Raw genomic sequence first — 9134 nt, 5'->3', positions numbered from 1 at the left:
CTGAACTGCAATAAGTCCCGCAGGGCCCTGATCCCATATGGAAGATCATTCCACCAGGCAGGGGCCAAGGCTGAGAAAGCCCTGGCCTTGGTCGAGGCTTGTCAGACGTCCCTGAGGCCAGGGACCACTAACACACACCTGGCTGGCGAGGGACTTACCAGTAGCAAAAGGAGGCCTAGGCCTGCCTCACTGGCAATGCAGTGATGTCACTTCCGGCCAGAAGTGATTCCTTCACATTGCCAGCGACACTCTGGTATTTGGGCAAAATCTCTATGGTAAAAATGAATTCTACCATAGAGTTTTCCCCAAAATACTAGAGCACCCCTACATTGTGGGTGATGTGATGATGTCACTTCCATTGTGGGCCAGAACTAGTGATGCCACAAGTAAGGTGGTCAACTCTGGGTTGGGAAATTCCTGGAAATGTGGGGGGTGGAGCCTGGTGAGGGTGGGGTTTGGGGAGGGGAGGGGAGGGGACGTCCACAAGGTATAATAACATGTATTCTATTTTCCAAGGAGCTGCGGTAGCTCAAGTGGTTAAGACGCTGAACTGCAGGCTGTGGAAGGTCAGTAGTTCAGCAGTTCAAGATCCGAGTGTGCCGCATGACTGAGTGAGCTCCCGTCTCTAGTTCCAGCTCCTGCCAACCTAGCAGTTCGAAAGCAAGAAATTGCAAATAGATAAATAGGTACCACTTCGGTGGGAAGGGAACAGCGTTCCGTGCGCCTTGGGGTTTAGTCATGCCGGCCACACGACCACGGAAACGTCTTCGGACAGCGCTGGCTCTTCGGCTTTGAAACGGAGATGAGCACCGCAACCCTAGAGTCGGACTCGACTGGCTTTCGAGCACGTGAACCTTTACCTTTACTATTCTATTTTCCAATCTGCCGTTTTCTCCAGGGAACTGATCTTTGTAGTCAGGAAATCAGTCATCATTCCAGGCCTCACTTGTTGGGCAATAGTCCAGGGCTCCATTTCTGGGGGAATGTCCTCTTCGGCAAAATTCTTTTAAAAATGTTTAAAAGTTCATGAGTTTTCAGTATGCAGACTGAAAACTTCATTTCAGTTCCAGTACCTCTTTTTCAAAAAACAAAAGCCCTAGTGGGACCTGTCTTCCTCTGCTGAGATATCTCACCTACCTTACCATTACCTGAATGAGGAGCATTTCATCTCAGGGCTTGCAGCCAAAGTTCCACTGTGGTGTCCTCCTACATTTATCTCAAAGAGCTTCACATTAGGACTAAAGAAGGCCCTTTGATACATTATGGATGATTTAGATCTGGCAGAACAACATGTAAATTAGCATGTGCCGATCAAAGGGCATTACAATTATCTCTTCACGGAGACACGGCTTTAATTAAACCACGGCTGTTGTGAAGGATTATGGGCTGGACAGCATCCCCCGCCTCCGTCTTGAAATACACACCCTTGATCTTCACATCCTCTGTACACTTGAATTTGGAATGCAGTTTGAATGGTGCCTTAGGAAGAAAAGAAGGGGGGGATTGTTGAAGTTTAGAGATTGTATTACCTGCTGGTGTGAGCAAATGGCTTTTTTAGTGCTCTGCAATAATAGACAAGGAGTCAGCCAGAAGAAGAAGAGGAGGAGGAAGAGGAAGAGGAGGAAAAGGAAGAAGAGGAAGAAGAGGAGGAAGAGGAAGAGTTGGTTTTATACCCCGCTCTTCGCTGCCTGAAGGAGTTTTGGAGTGGCTTACAATCACCTTCCCTTCCTCTCCCCACAACAGACACCTTGTGAGGTAGGTGGGGCTCAGAGAGCTCTGAGAGAAGTTGTGACTGACCCAAGGTCACCCAGCTGGCCGCATGTGGAGGAGTGGGGAATCAAACCCAGTTCTCCAGATTAGAGTCCACTGCTCTTAACCACTGTACCACAGCTGGTTCACAGAAGAGAGGGGAGCACCTATAAGCTTCTATTAAGGGAACCCTTTGCCTTGATTTCACATATCAAGAAGGCTTCAGGTCTTTCAGGGTTGCTTGGTATGAGTGGGATGGTGGTCTCTTTCTCTGAACAAGTGCAGGGAAAGGTAGCTGCAGTGGCCAAAAGTGCTTTTTAAACCAACTGCTTTATTGCAGAGACATCAGCCCAAATAACTCAGTTTATCCCAAGCTTGCCAGAACTTGGAAACTAAGCAGGGTTAGCCCTGGTTAGTACATGGACGGAGACCACCAAGGAAGATCAGGGTTGCTATGTGGAGGAAGACAATGGCAAACCTCCTCCACCCGTCTCTGGCCTGGAACATCCTGTGGATGGGTTGCCATGAGCTGGTTGCAACTCAATGGTGGTTTTTTTTTATTGCATGGGCTCCAGCCCTGCTTGTATGGAGGGAAAACCTGTTGTGTGCTTTTGGAATTATTTGGGCTTGACTACTGTAACATTGCTCTCAATGGAGCTGCCCTTGAAGATGGCTTAGTAGCTTCAACTAGTGCAGAACCATGTTTCAGCTTTTGGGAGGCAGAAACATATTCTGCCTGTGGTGTTACCCTCTGCACGTGTCAGAAACCACCTGGCTCTGTACCGGCCCCACACCAACAGTATTCCTCAAATCAGGGCCAGCCTCGCATTCCAACAATAAGGAACATGAGACATCTGGCTGCTAGGAACAGAAGTCTTACAGCGAGGGCCCCCAAGGCTTTCGAATGGTCTTTATTGGGTATGGGTTACAGCCTTTAAGAAGCATTTCAGGTCTGGTTCCCAACATGGCCTCGGCAAATGCAAGGAGATTTGGAGGGTGGTGCCTGGGGGAGGGGAGAGGAGTTTGTGGAGGATGTGATTTAGCTTCCAGGTGCTGCTCTAGGCTGCTTTCCCTAGTTTCTATGGCACTTATCATGAAGACTAGGGGAAATCCCTAGAGGAAGCAGAAGAGAGTCTCTGATTGGGTGAGCTGAGCTCCATCACCTCTGGGACCTCCCACAAGCAAGGCAGATGTTCTTCCACTGAATCATGGTCTCTCCCTACATGAAGCTGCTTTCTTCTGAGTTAGACCACAGGTATATCAAGAGCTGGTATTTTCTTCTTGGACTTGCAACTCGAAGTCTTTCACATCACCTACAACTTTTTAACTGGAGATGTTGGGGACTGGACACAAGACCTGCTGCATGCAAAAGAAAGTGCCCCACCTGACCCAGCCCCAGCCCCAGCAATGATAAAGGAGAAAGTGTTCTTGAGCATGTGCAAAGTATCTTTCACTGTTCAGTTCTGAGATTAGGGCTCAGGGGGTTATTCATTTATACCCTGCCTTTCTCCCCATTTGGGGGCCCAAAGCTGCATATATTGTTCTCTTCTCTTCCAATTTTACCCTCACCACAACCCTGCAAGGTAGGTCAGGCAGAGAGGACGTGGCTGACCCCGAAGTGCCCCAACAAGCTTCTATGCTAGAGTGAGGTTCTCCCAGGTGGGAGTCCAGCCCTCGAATCACTACACTGCACTGGAACTCAAGGTCAGAGATAGTTTCTCCTATTTTCCTGCTCTCTGCTCTTGGGATATTGAGTTAGTAGGGGGGGGGGGAGAGCAGTCATCCTTCCGCATTTCTGAGATTACCTCTCCTTGGCCAGCTCTGCTCTTTGCAATTCAGCTAGCCTGCAAGAGACTTTCCTCCCAAGCTTTAATGCCATTACATCTGTCTCTCCTCATTACCCTGCAGTGAGACGTTCAATAAAATTTTTACGACAAGCTTAATTTCACGAGAATTATTCTGCAGAGGTAAGAAGTCATAAGGAATGCCATTCAAGGATTGCAGAAACATAATCTATCAACGATATTAATTTACAGTGTTTTTTTTTAAAAAAACCCCGCAACCGAGATCTGTGTAGCACAAAAATATAATTCACAGAAATTAAAAAATAGGAAGGATCCCTTCAGAATACAAACCACCTGTTAGATGAGCTGCCATTTCAAAAATAGCTCTCAATGACCTCCTTTGTGAGCCTTTCTCAGATTCGTTTTTGGAACGTCACACAGCAGTAAGAGGAAATAAGTATCTGGAGTATTCCCCCCCCCCCCAGACAATTCCACCACTCAGGGCCAAGATAAAAGTGAGGGACATGTTTGCTCATGTGATCAAATGGGGGGGGGACTAATTTTGGCAGAACTTGTGTGTGCAGTAATCGGAATCAAATCCTTTTCTTCCCTCAACCCTCCTTTGCAGGGTTGCCAGGTCCACGTTGGGAAATACCAGGAGATCTGGGGGGTGGGGCCTGAGGATGGGGGTTGGGCAGGGAGGGATTTCACTGCCATAAAGTCTGCTTTCCAGTGACTGGCTGGCTACCAACTGAGTACTGAATCCATTCCAAGGTGTTGGTATTAACCTTCAATGCCTTACACGACCTGGGACTGACATATCTGAAGGACCGCTTCTTCCCATATGTGCCCCAAAGAACCTTGCGCTCACAGGACCAGGGGTCATTTCCTGCGGGAGCACAAAGGAGCGCATTAGGGCTGCCAAGTGGGGGCGGGGGTGGGTAAACCCCCGCTTTGGAGGCCTGATTTCTGCTGCCGCGGAATTGGGCCCCGGGGGGAACTCTGCCCCCCGAAGCGCAGCATGGCTGCGTCACCGGAGGTGACGCAACCACATAGAGCACGTTGGGGGCGTGGCCCCAATCGGCAGAGGGAAAACTCAACGTGCTCTACGTCTACTCATCTCACCTGTGTACCCCTTTTGATGTTAGAATTAGACACGCCCTTCTGCCTTCTGTTGTATATGAGAATGGGCAGAAATGCCAATAACAAAACCAACTGTTCCCGTAACTTCAGTTCCGCCTTCATGACCAGAGAAGCAGTTTCCTGTGATGTCCAGATAGGAAGCAATTTCAGGCCACTGGTTGCCACAGGGCAAGCCAAAGAAAGCTTATTTTGCCCAAGACGAAGTGCCCTGATATAATATTTAATTGGATTTTCATTAGTGGTAAGACCCAATGATGGGACAAAGTTTGAGCCCAGGGGCACCTTTAAGACCAACAAAGTTTTATTCAAGGTGTGAGCTTCCATGTGCATACACACCAGGCCTGTAGCTACAGTGGGGCATCTTGGGGCTAGGCCCCCTGACTTACTGGCACGGCCCCCTGCCTTCCCATCTAGCCCAGGGTGTCACGGCCTTTCTCCCCAGATTAATTTGATTAGCCAGTGCTCCCTAAGAAAGGCCCCTGACTTAAAAAAAATCCTGGCTACAGGCCTGATGCACACTTCCTCTGTGTCTGAGGAAAGCTCATGCCTTGAATAAAACCTTGTTGGTCTTCAAGGTGCCACTGGACTCCAACCTTGTTCTGGTGCTTCAGACTAACACGGCTACCCAAGGATGGAGTTATTTTCAGGAGGAATGTAACAAGCAACCGCCATCCTGTCCCTGATTTGAAGTAGGGATGCTTGGATACTTGAGATCATTCTACTTAATGCCCTGCTCACCAGGAGCAAACAGGCAGCCGGGTTTTCGACAGATTGTTTGTATGTCGATCCATTCATGGTGATCTGGCAGGTTGCTTCACGGTAGTCCTTCGTAACAGTGTGGTACAGCGCAGTCAACTTTTCACAGCTGTACATTCGCACACACTCCAAGTTCTACTCACCCTCCAGCCACTCTTGCTGCAGACGTTTGAGTCCTTTGCTACCAAAGGACAATTGAACAATAGAAGGTCAACTGCCAAACACATTGGCCACAAAATTCTCAGCTTCCCCAGTTCCAGCAGTTTCTGCCAAGCTATTGAACGAAGGGCCACGCTTTGCATGCAAAAGGACCCAGTTTCATACTCTGATCTCGATCTGGGAGACCCGGGTTTGAATCCCTACTCTGTCATGGAAGTTTGCTGAGTGACGGGCCTGACTTACAATCTCATGGGGTTGTAGTGAGGATAAATGGAGGAGAGGGAAATCACGAAAGCCGCTTTGGTTCCCCATTGGGGAGTAGGGCTCCCAAATCTTGCCAAATCGCAGCGGGGGATCCGCATGTCTTCACAGAATCTGTGCCGTGGGGATGGCGAGACGTGTTGCACCGCCGTCGCCAGGACATGACGCTATGCATTGCTCTGGCAACGGGGCTGTTTGGAGCCCCGTTGCCAGAGCGATCCTGTGCCAAATCCTGGCAACGGTGGGTGCAAAGTGTCTCACCATCCCCGCGGCACGGATTCTGCGAAGACATACAATCCCCCCGCCACGACTTGGCAACCCTATAATGGGGAGAAACGTGGGATATAAATGAAGTAAATAACAAACACAAAATTATAATCCACTGTGGCAGAAATAGCTGGAGACAGATCAAGATGGTGAGAAAGATGATTGGTAAGGTCAGCATGATACCCAGGGACAGCTTGCTACAAGACAAGCCCAAAGAAAATTCAACAGAACACCACTGGTGGTCACCTTGATATGGCCGGGTGGGTCCACAGCTAATTATTAACCAAGTGAGGAATGGCTTGAAAGCTCCAATTCTTGGCTCAGCCGTCTCAAACCATTGCTTTGGTCCAGTGATCTGAGGGCAAGTCCACAAATTGCCCATTCTTTAACTCTATTAAACACAAGGGTAAAAGGTAAAGGTAAAGGTTCCCTTGCTCGAAAGCCAGTCGAGTCCGACTCTAGGGTTGCGGTGCTCATCTCCATTTCAAAGCCGAAGAGCCAGCGCTGTCCGAAGACGTTTCCGTGGTCATGTGGCCGGCATGACTAAACACCAAGGCGCACGGAACGCTGTTACCTTCCCACTGAAGTGGTACCTATTTATCTACTTGCCATTTCTTGCTTTCGAACTGCTAGGTTGGCAGGAGCTGGAACTAGAGACGGGCGCTCACTCCGTCAGGCGGCACACTCAGGGGTCTCAAACTGCTTAACTACCGACCTTCCACAGCCTGCAGTTCGGCGTCTTAACCACTTGAGTACTGTGTCTAAATTGTAAATTCTATCACTACATCTCCATGCTTGTATATAGAGGCACTATACCATTGTTTGATGCCCCTCACAATCGGGTTTGGACAGTCGTCCTTCCTACCTGGCATTTCTCTGCATTTTTTTAAAGTGCTAGGCAAAAAAGAAGAAAAAGAAAAGTTTGGATTTATACCCTACGCTTCACTACCTAAAGGAGTCTCAGAGCGGCTTACAATCGCCTTTCTTTTGTTTCCCTAAAACGGCAACCCCCGAAGGCAAGGGACAACAGACACCCCGCGAGGCAAGTGGGGCTGAGAGAGCGCTTTCGAGAACTGCTCCTGAGAGAACAGCTCTGAAAGAACTTGTGATTGACCCAAGGTCACACCAGCAGCTGCATGTGGAGAAGTGAAGAATCAAACCCAGGTTAGAGTCTGCAGTCTTAGTAGGACCTTAAAGACAAACAAGATTTCCGGAGCTTATGGGTGCCAATCTCCAGGTGGGGACTGGAGATCTCCCGCTATTTCGACTGCTCTCCAATGACAGAGATCAGCTCCCCTGGAGGAAATGGCTGCTTTGGAGGGTGGACTCTGTGGCATTGTACCCATTTGAGGCCCCTCCCCAGACCCCGCCCTCCCCAGGCTCCACCCCCAAAACCTCCAGATATTTCCCAACCCAGAGCTGGCAACCCAACATATGAGTGTTTGATTGGCTTGCCAACCTCCAGGCAGTACCTGGAGATCTCCTGCTATTACCATTGATCTCCAGACAACCAACTTCGTTTCCCCCGGAGAAAATGGCTACTTTGGAGAGTGGACTCTATGGCATTATTTATTTATTTGGATTTATATCCCGCCCTCCCCGCAGGCTCAGGGCGGCTAACAGAGGCATTACGCCAGGTAATAACAATAAAACAGTGAAATAGTGACTAAAATTACAAAATAAACGATTAAACAATTAACAAGAGTTCTTAAAACATTTTCCGGTGCTCCTCTACTCACTTCCAGATTCTTACAGTCAAGATGGTGTTCTTGTGATATAGTTGCCTAACAATGCCCCCCTGCTGTCCCTAGGCATGTCCCACTCCCTCCGATGGTGCCCGCACAATGATGACAGTATGCGGAAATTAAAGGGCATCGGTGGAGCAGTGGTGGCGGCGGCTCCTATTCAAAAGCCTGGCGGAAGAGCTCCGTCTTACAGGCCCTGCGGAACTGTGCGAGGTCCCGCAGGGCCCGGATCTCCTCTGGGAGCTCATTCCACCAGATAGGAGCCGCCACCGAAAACGCCCTAGCCCTGGTCATCGCGAATTTAATAGTCTTGGGGCCTGGAACATCCAGTAGATTTTGATTATAGCATGCTGAGGTCCCTCCCCTCTCCAAACCCCACCTTCCTCAAGCTCCACCCCCCGCCCCCGAGCTGGCAACCCTAACTTTTGAGAATACCCTGAAAATCTCGTCGGTTTGAACGGTGCCGTTGGACTCTACTCCAACCGGCCTTTATTCAGTTGGTTTTTATTTACTGCTCAGCGGCTAACTGGCTTTTTATTTGCGGTCTTATTTATGGTGGCTTTATAGTTGATTTGATACTATCAGCGGCTCCCCTTTTGTTGGCCTTTGTTGTTCGGTTTATATTGCGTTGAATTTTACACATTTCACATCTGTTGCCAGTGTGCCCTTCTCGGGGATGCCGTTTAGTGGAAAGACGGTCTATAAATATTTCCCGATGAACAAAGGGCACTCTCTCCGTTTTATCGTCCTGTCTTCCGTGGCGATCTGCAAATCCGTCTGGAACGCACACGGCAGAACCTGCGCGCCAGAAGGAGTTTGTCTCCAGAACTATAAGTACGCCCCAGTATCCGCTGAACTGCACCTGTCACAGTTATCACGGATATGTGAGTGAAAGCTGCTTTTTTCCCCCTCATGTAATCACAGAAAATTAGAATAACAAGGACAACCAATCTTAAAATATAAAAGCCCTATTAATATTCATAACACTTGACATTTGCAAAGAAACCCAGCGCTAAGATAATAGAAGGCAATCAAAGCTAACCCCGGGGCTCTTTTCTTACCAAGTGAATGAGTTTATGGCTTTTAAAATCCTTATCAATGGCTCCTCTGCCTTTGTGTGGCGGATATAATCTCCATCAAACGCAGACTGCTGGGTCCTCCAAATGACCCGTCCAGAAGTCACAAGTTTCGAAGGACGATAGGGAAAGTTTCCAGAACGAGGGAGGGGTTCTCTATCTAGGCTTCCAGCCATTTTGCCATCACAGAGGAC

The sequence above is a fragment of the Gekko japonicus genome, unplaced genomic scaffold (assembly GCF_001447785.1).
Source record: "Gekko japonicus isolate JY-2015 unplaced genomic scaffold, Gekko_japonicus_V1.1 scaffold324, whole genome shotgun sequence".
Taxonomy (NCBI): Eukaryota; Metazoa; Chordata; class Lepidosauria; order Squamata; family Gekkonidae; genus Gekko; species Gekko japonicus.
This window is presented reverse-complemented; position numbering follows the sequence as displayed.